The following is an 8813-nucleotide window of genomic DNA, read 5'->3' as shown; positions in this document are numbered from 1 at the left end:
TCTTTGGAAAAATGTGTCTTTAGTTCCTCTGTGCTTCTTTTTTTTTTCCATTAAGTTGTGTGTGTGTGTGTGTGTGTTTAGCAAATTATAAGAGTTATATATTTTTCATATTAATGACTATCAGATACATGATTTGGAAATGTTTTCCTCCCATTCTTTGGTTGCCATTTCATTTTGTTAATGGTTTCTTTTGTTGTGCAAAGATCTTTTGTTTGATATAGTTCTGCTTGTCCATTTTTAATGTTGTTGCCTTTGCTTTTGGTGTCAAATCCAAAAAAATCATTGCCAAGTCCAGTGTAAAACTTACCCTCTATGTTTTCTTCTAGGAGTTTAATGGTTTCAGATCTTACATTCAAGTCTTCAACCCACTTTGAATTGTTTTCTGCATATGGTGTAAAACAGGGATCTAGTATCATTCTTTTGAATGTAGTTGTCTCATTTTTCCAACACACTTTATTTGAAGAGACTCTCCTTTCCCCATTATATATTTTTGGCTGCTTTGGAGGATACAACTCTTTCTTTTTAATTTTCATAATAATCTAAAAAGTATTACTATCTTCACCCTCACTTTAAAATAAAGAAACATGGGCATAGAAATATTGACTAACTTGCTTAAGATCTTAACAACATCTAGGATGTAGTAGAATAAGGCTTTAAACCCATGAAGTTCACTGTGAGTCTGTCTTACCACTGCCATGCATCAATTCCCATTCCTTAGTTTTATCATTTCTTTATAAGGTGTTATGTTTTCCTTTATTAACAAATAAATCTTTCTCTGTCCCACTTTCAACAAAGTCTTATAACCCTATGTATGTATTTCATGGCTTCCAACGTATTTTGTTCTAGTGCTTTCCAAAGCAAGCTTACCACATGATCTTTACTATCTAAGCCCAGCCCAGCACTTCAGACTTGTATCTCAATACTTTCTTCTAAACATATAATGCTCTAGTCATTCTGGACTACTCTGTGTTCCAAAAAATGGATCAATATGACTACTCAAAACATGCATTCATGATATTCTTTCAGTCTATCATGTTTGTTTCCATTTGGCTTACCAAAACATAGCTTACTACTTAACTTAGCACAAATGTCATTCCTCTGAATTTTTTTCTAGACACCTGTGTCAGATTTAGTTTTTCCCTTTCTGATTCTAGCCTTTCATCTATTTTTTTTTAAGATTTTGTTTATTTATTTGACAGACAGAGATCACAAGTAGGAAGAGAGAGAGAAGCAGGCTCCCTGCTGAGCAGAGAGCCCGATATGGGGCTCAATCCCAGAACCCTGAGATCATGACCTGAGTCGAAGGCAGAGGCTTAACCCACTGAGCCACCCAGGCACCCCTCATCTTATTTCTTTATTATTATACTTGTTTTATTCTTCTTTGATCATAATTTGATCTTTAAATCTCTAAATTCTTAAGAGAATCAAATATCCTTGATGTTTTTACTTTGTGGCCTTGGAACAAATTTAATATCACCAACCACAAATAGCCGGACCCTAAATTGTTACCCTCAAGTCATGCTTTTTTCAGGAGCACTCACTGCCCAGGGATTACAGGAAGAAGACAGCAAGAATGAATTGTCAGTTCAATACAACTGACAACATTTTCTCAGGGATATACTAGAACAGCCTAGTTCTAGTTCTTCACTGATAGTAAGGGGAATACAATTTTTCAAAGGCAACATGGACATATGCTCTGATGAAGGAAATCAAGAGTACAGACTGGTATCTCAGGGTTAGTAGCCTAAAGGAAGCCTGTGGGTTCCATTGTGTGAAACTCAAGAGTCAGGAAAGTTGCACCATTATGTTGTGAAAATATATATTTTCTCATTTTATACATTCAACACTGTTTTAATAAAAGCACATTCAGATATTGTGAAACCTTAAAAAACATTCTAAAATGTGCACTAGAAGATAAAATGTATAATAATAGCCAAGAATGGACTTAAAAAGAAAAATAAGAAATTGATACGATTCATTAAAATAACTGACTATATGACAGTGTCCAGGAAACAAATAGATCAGAAGAAGCACAAGGAAAATGTGGAGACTCATGAATATATAAAGATGTAGTCTATGATTCAGGTCACATTTCTAATTATAGTCAGTTCTGCTATAATGCCTGTTTTTACATGACTTTGTTCCAATACAATTGATGTATCATGGAAAAAAATAAATATAATGTAAATTTCCTGTTTGCTCATGTGTAATTTCATCCTAGAAAAGCACTAAATGAATGCAGCCAACTGCACCCAGCAACGTGGAGCCTCACAGGAAAATACAAAACATGCTCACATACACATTTCAATTATCAGCTACTTTAGTTCATTGTGTACATTAGTGAGCCACACCCATGTACATTTGGTGTTGTAATTTTATCCTCCTTCTACCAATTAATTACTCGTAAACTGTAACCCTTTAAATGCCCACTTCTACAAACTGTCTTTATTTTCTAGATTATCATATTTATTATAGTTTTTATGTGCTTGTTAACTACTTTATACATATAAAACTATGTCACAGTTTTATCTTAAGTTCTTATTTTTTTGTTTTCTGTGTGTTACTGATGAGGTTTTTTTTAGTATGTTTCCCCATTTTTCCAGTAAAATTGCATTCTATTAAACAATTATGCATACCATAATGATTTTTAGGAATGCATATGTTGTGTTATAGTGGAACCAAATGCAAATTGTCCAGAGGAATTAGTTATTGATTCTAAAAACAGATTTCTGAATCATGTTGTAGGCAACATTATTCAAGGAAAATACTCATGAATAAAGTATTAAATAAAAAGGAAACACAACTTTTTTTTTTTCTGTGAGAAAACTTAAAATCTACTCTCTTAGTAAATTTGAAGTGTACGTTTATTATCAACCATAGTCATTATACTGTACATCAGCTCTCCAGAACTTATTGATCTTATAACTGGGAATTTGTAACTTTTGATCAGTATCCCCCCCCTTCCTCCCAGTCCCTGGTAACCGCCATTCTACTGTCTGTTACTGAGTGTTTGATGTGTTTTCTTTAAATTTTATATATGAGTAAAATCATGCAATATTTGTCTTTCTGTATCTAGTTTTTTTCACTTAACATAAGTCCATTCAGGTTCATCTAAAACATTCACACAAATGGAACTGGTAACTGTGTGAGGTGTTGTGTTAGTTCATACAAGATTTTTCCTCAGAGCTTATTTTGTGCCACAAAAATAGCAACTAAATGCAGCAGCCCAAAAGAAATACAGTACAGACATGAGCCCTTGGTGTTTTTCCAGTTGTCTGATTAGACCATCTAATTTGGCTTGAGAATTTCCAATGAATAATGGTTCCAGATTTTGAGAACCTCATGTGTTCCCTTGGTGAATTCTCTCCCCATCTAACTATTTGGGATTTGTGTATTTCTTTTCCTCTTCTAGTGATTACCTTAAGTTTTCTGAAGAAACCCATATTTTATACTGTATAATCAAGTTATTTTTATCACCATGAAACATGAGAAAATTAACAAAACTAATCTCTCCCTCTCACTATCCCCCCACCTCCACCCCACCCAAGCCAAATTCCTGTTGGCAAGTTTTGGGATCATAGGAGGACCGCAGTATGATCTTTGTAATCCTCATCATTCTATCTGCCCCGCCCCGCAACACTCATTTGCTGGTATCTTATGCCATTCCAATCCCTGGAATCTTTCCATGGCATTCATTTGTTTTCCTTTTAAATCTTTGAAATGAAAAAGACTTATCCCACCTCTTTTTTATTTTTTTTCTGGAAAAGTAATATAAAAATAATTTTTCATATAAGACTAAATTTTAAAAGCAGTATTTTCTATGAAACTATTGAATACTGGGGCTCCTGGGTGTCTCAGTTGGTTAAGTGTCTGCCTTTTGCTCAGGTCATGATCCCATGACTCTGCAGTCTATCCTGCAGTGGGCTCCTAGTTCAGTGTGTGTGTCTGGGCGGGGGGGGGGGGGGGGGGGGCTCTCCTTCTCCCTCTCCTTCTGCCTCTCCTCCTTCCATTTCTGGAGCAATTTGATTGCCTCCATGTAGTGCAAAGACTAACTAAGATTAAGAGGTTTGTTTCTTTCATCCTTGTTGACTTCTCACCCACACACAAGTCAAAATACTAACCCTGAATCAAAAGTGCTTATCCTTCTAAAGTTATCTAAACTCACTCTCTGGAGCTTTTTAAAAACAGCAGATAAAGGAAAAATAAAAGATCACAAGTTAAAATTCTGAGAGCATCTTCCTTCACTAAAATGGCTTTCTATAAACTCCCTGTTCAAAATGTCAACAACAAATCTCTGTGTTCTTTATTCTTTACTGATTACCCTGAAACATGCTGTGACCTCTGAATCAAGCTTTTTATTTCAGGAACACTAATTCTATTATATATTCTATTATATACTGTTTAATTGTAAAAAAAAAAATTATCCATGTAGACTTTTTGTTTAACACTATCGTATTTGTTTGCTTTTACTTTACTAACTGTGCTGGAAACATTCTAACTACAAGTCCTCTAAAAAGGATATTGATGTTTTCCTTCCACTATCACCTGATCTCTTTTTTAAATTTTCTTCATAAATTATGCATAAGATTTATAGTTCTAATATAAGTAGATTGTAAATATCTTTATCATTTTTTCTCTCTCAGAAATAAACCCAGTCACCACAGTGAATGAGGAATTGCAATGCAATTTAATTTTGCACAAATTTTGTATGTATCTGTAACCTCAAACCATAACATAGAAAAAAGGGCTATTAAAAATAAAGATCAATATAGGATATGAAAAGATGTCAGGAGAACTATAACTCCATGAATTGTTCTCCACAATAAAGAGTACATTTGAGGGGAGTTTATGAGGGGGAAATTTTGTTGCAGTTAATGGGTGAAGAAAGTAAACAGAAATCCCCTTGCATTCACTCCTCTTTTCAACCTAAATATCCAGTTTTCATCTTATGTCTTTTGCACCATTACAGTGATGGGTAAGTTGGGAACAGGTAACTTCTCTTTTCGGTTTCATAGGCCAAAGGCTGGAAGGAATTGTGGGCCCTAGAGGTTATATTTAATGGCTTAAACTCAGAAAACTCATTAGTATCTGGATGCCATTGAGATGATGAGGTTGATCTTGAGCTCGTGTTCTTGTATGATAGAATCTTAATGCATCTATCAGAGAAATAGAACCACTAGTAATACTCTTTATATATAAAGAAAATTATTTCATGGGATTGACTTAATTGGTTTTAAGTGCTGAATAGACAAGTCCAGAATCCACAGGGGAGGCTGGAATTCTCAGGCAGAGTTGAAGCTGCAGTCCACAGGCAGAATTTCATCTTCAGGCAAACCTCCATTCTGCTTTTAAGGCCTATCAATTGACTGAATCAGGCCCAACCAGATTATCTAAAATAATCTTTACATAAAGTCAACTGATTGTAGACATGAATCACATCTACAAAACACCTTCCCAGGAACACTGTGTTATTGTCTAATCAAATACTTTGGATTATAACCCAGCCAACTCTACATATAAAACTGACCATCACCTTTGAGAATTTTAGGAGGAAGTTACTACATTTTTTTATGTGAGAAGGGCTTAAATCTTCAGGAGTCAGAGGACAGACTGTGACAGACAAACCCTAAGGTGACCACAAATGTTCCTGACCTTCCAGTATTCACTTCCTTTTATAAACTGCTTCTCAAGAAGTGTTGGCAAGAGTTCTGACTTGCTCCTAACCAACAGAATACAGTCAAGATAATAGAATGTAATTCTTATCATTATGTTGTGTAAGACTGCTTACACTCTGGCATCATACAATTTTCTAATATTGCAAATATGATGGGGAAAACTGGGGTCTATCTCATTGTTGCCTTAAATATTATTTTTTCTATTCCTAATCATTTCAGAATTTCTTCACAGATTTACTATCATTCAAGTTTTCACTCCTAAATGTTACCTATCCATATTCTTATCAGTGTTTCTATTGTGTTTCCGGGTGATTTACATAAGTCCTTCTTTCCTCTCTCCCTTCCTTCCTACCTTCCTTCTTTCCTTCCTTCGTCTTTTTTTCTATTTTATTTATTTATTTTTCAGGGAGAGAGAGAGAAAGAGCATAAGCAGAAGAGCAGTAGGTAGAGGGTGAAGCAGTTTCCCTGCTGAGCAAGGAGCCCAATGTGGAACTTGATGTCAAGACCCTGGGATCATGACCTTAGCCAAAGGCAGAGCCTTACCTGGCTGACCCACCCAGGCATCCCTACACAAATTTCTTAAATCATTTTCATCATGGTTTTTATTTATTCTCTATATTAAAAATACCATTTTATAAGCCATTATTGGTCTGTTGAGTTTATGTGGTCATTCTTTGTACAGAAATCTATGATTTTGATAAAATCAAATGAATCCTATTTCTTTCTTTCTTTATGAATATATTCATTTATTTGTTTAACCTTGTGCTAGTGCCCTTTTTGAAATTCTCTACAGTATGAGGCTGAATATATTCTAAATAGTTATATAGTAATACTAATAGCTACATTAATTTTACCTTTCACATTTAGATCTTTAATGATCTGAATTCCATATCTATACAATACATATTACAAAATTTTCAATTGAAATCTACTTTTATTTTCTCTAAATGAGAATTCTCTCTAACACCAGATACAAAATCCTTAATTTGCTTATCTCTTTAATGTCAAGTCTTTAAAAACACATTATTTGGTCTCTGAGTTATCAATTCTATTTCACTGGTCATCATTTTCATTCCTTGTTTGTTTCTTTCTATTACCATTACTATTATTACTATTACTATTAATATATCTTTTAAATGGACATACCTCTTAAAGGACATACCTCTTCCCACATCTTTTCATTTTGAAAAAATTTATTTAACTTGTTATAGACCTTTATTATTCCAATGAATTTTAAAGTAGTGTTGTAAGTTCTGGTTCTGGTTATTTTTGTACTTATTTTTTAAACCTGATTTAAGTTTGTTCATAGTTCTGCATTCTTTTTTTTATGTTTTCTATTTTTCTCATATAAATATTAACATGAGATTTTATGGTTTGTTATCAGATGTTGTTATATTGCAGGATTTATTTGATTTAAAGAGTTCTAATTTACTAGCAAAAATCATTTATACTAATGTTAGCAAATAACTTGTGGCTATTTTCCTTTATATTATCTCAGTCATTAGTGTATTCACTTGTTTCAGTACTTCCCAGATTCCATATGCACATACACATGCACACATACACACAGCACAATGCTAAGGTATTGTGAAAATATTTGCAAAGGCTGGTTTAGGGTTTGTTTGCCAAGAGTTTTGGGTATTTTAGCGATTCTAGAGTAGTTTGGATATTAAGTACTACATTACATTTTCATAACATAGACAATATGCATTGAAAATTCATACCTGTACATGATATTGGACTAAAGGCTTTTATTTTGGGCAGGTTGCTCAACATTTTAAATATTGATCCACAGTGCTGAACATTTTATGATAACTGACATATATTATTTTATGGTTAAGTGTCATTTCTAAACATTATTCATAATAAAGAAGCCATTACATCGTAAGAAAATGGCAGACAGAACCTAGTTCCTAAGCACTCCTTCCATTCTGGAAGAAGGTCTGCTTTGTTTCTTTCATAGCTGGTCTACTCTTCAGCCTGCAAACTGGACATGTTCAGCAGGGTTCCTTGCAACTTCCTCCACCTATTTCCTACTCCCTTCACTGTGTCATGAAATACACACTGCATACTATCAAGTATAAATTTCTGGATCTGCTGTGAATTACAGATGTTTCACTGTTATTTATCAGCTATTATTCAGAGATTGTGTTTGAGGTTGTAGCTGTCTCTCTTCAGTGTATATGAAATAGTCTATTCAAATGAGATGTGCCCTTATATTCCCACTTTCCTGGAGATCAACCATCAAGTATTTTTTATGACATTGTTTTGAACACTTCATCCTCAACATAAAAAGTACCTGCATAAAAAGCTTTACTGCTCCTTTTACGAAGATGGCGCCGAAAGCTAAGAAGGAAGCCCCTGCCCCTCCCAAAGCCGAAGCCAAAGCAAAGGCTTTGAAGGCCAAGAAAGCGGTGCTGAAAGGTGTCCACAGTCACAAAAAAAGAAGATCCGCACATCACCTACTCCGATGACCCAAGACTCTGCGTCTCCGAAGGCAGCCCAAATACCCTCGAAAGAGCGCGCCCAGGAGAAACAAGCTTGATCACTACGCCATCATCAAGTTCCCCCTGACTACTGAGTCAGCCATGAAGAAAATAGAAGACAACAACACACTTGTGTTCATTGTGGATGTCAAGGCCAACAAGCACCAGATCAAACAGGCTGTGAAGAAGCTCTATGACATTGATGTAGCCAAGGTCAACACCTTAATCAGGCCTGATGGAGAGAAGAAGGCATAGGTTCGGCTGGCCCCTGACTATGATGCTTTGGATGTTGCCAACAAAATTGGGATCATCTAAACGGAGTCCAGCTGGCTAAATCTAAATACAGTTTTTTCATGATAAAAAAAAAAAAAGCCTTACTGCTAACCTAACCCACGTAGTTGAAACTGTATTATTCTGCAGCTCTATGACTCTCTTTAATAAAAGTGTTGTTTGTCTTCTGTGATCTCCAACAAAATCTACTTTTTCTCATAAATTTGAATTAGGTTGTTTTAAGTGACTTTTGCAGAAAGTTAATTTTTCACTGGAATCTGAACTAAAACTCACTCCTTCAATTTTATACAACTGTTAAAAATGTATATGATTACATTTCTGCTCAAAGTAGGTAATACAGTATTCTTGTGTAAAATGAAAT

At 34.6% G+C, this 8813-nt stretch overlaps 1 pseudogene; it reads left to right on the top strand.

Annotated features, from left to right (window-relative positions):
- The first annotated feature begins 254 nt into the window (after positions 1–254).
- On the top strand, positions 255–8491 carry LOC125103296 (60S ribosomal protein L23a-like; annotated as a pseudogene).
- The last annotated feature ends 322 nt before the right edge of the window (positions 8492–8813 follow it).

Source organism: Lutra lutra, chromosome 6, assembly GCF_902655055.1.
Source record: "Lutra lutra chromosome 6, mLutLut1.2, whole genome shotgun sequence".
Taxonomy (NCBI): Eukaryota; Metazoa; Chordata; class Mammalia; order Carnivora; family Mustelidae; genus Lutra; species Lutra lutra.
The sequence above is the reverse complement of the archived record's forward strand: the minus strand, read 5'-3'. Positions and strand labels throughout refer to the sequence as shown.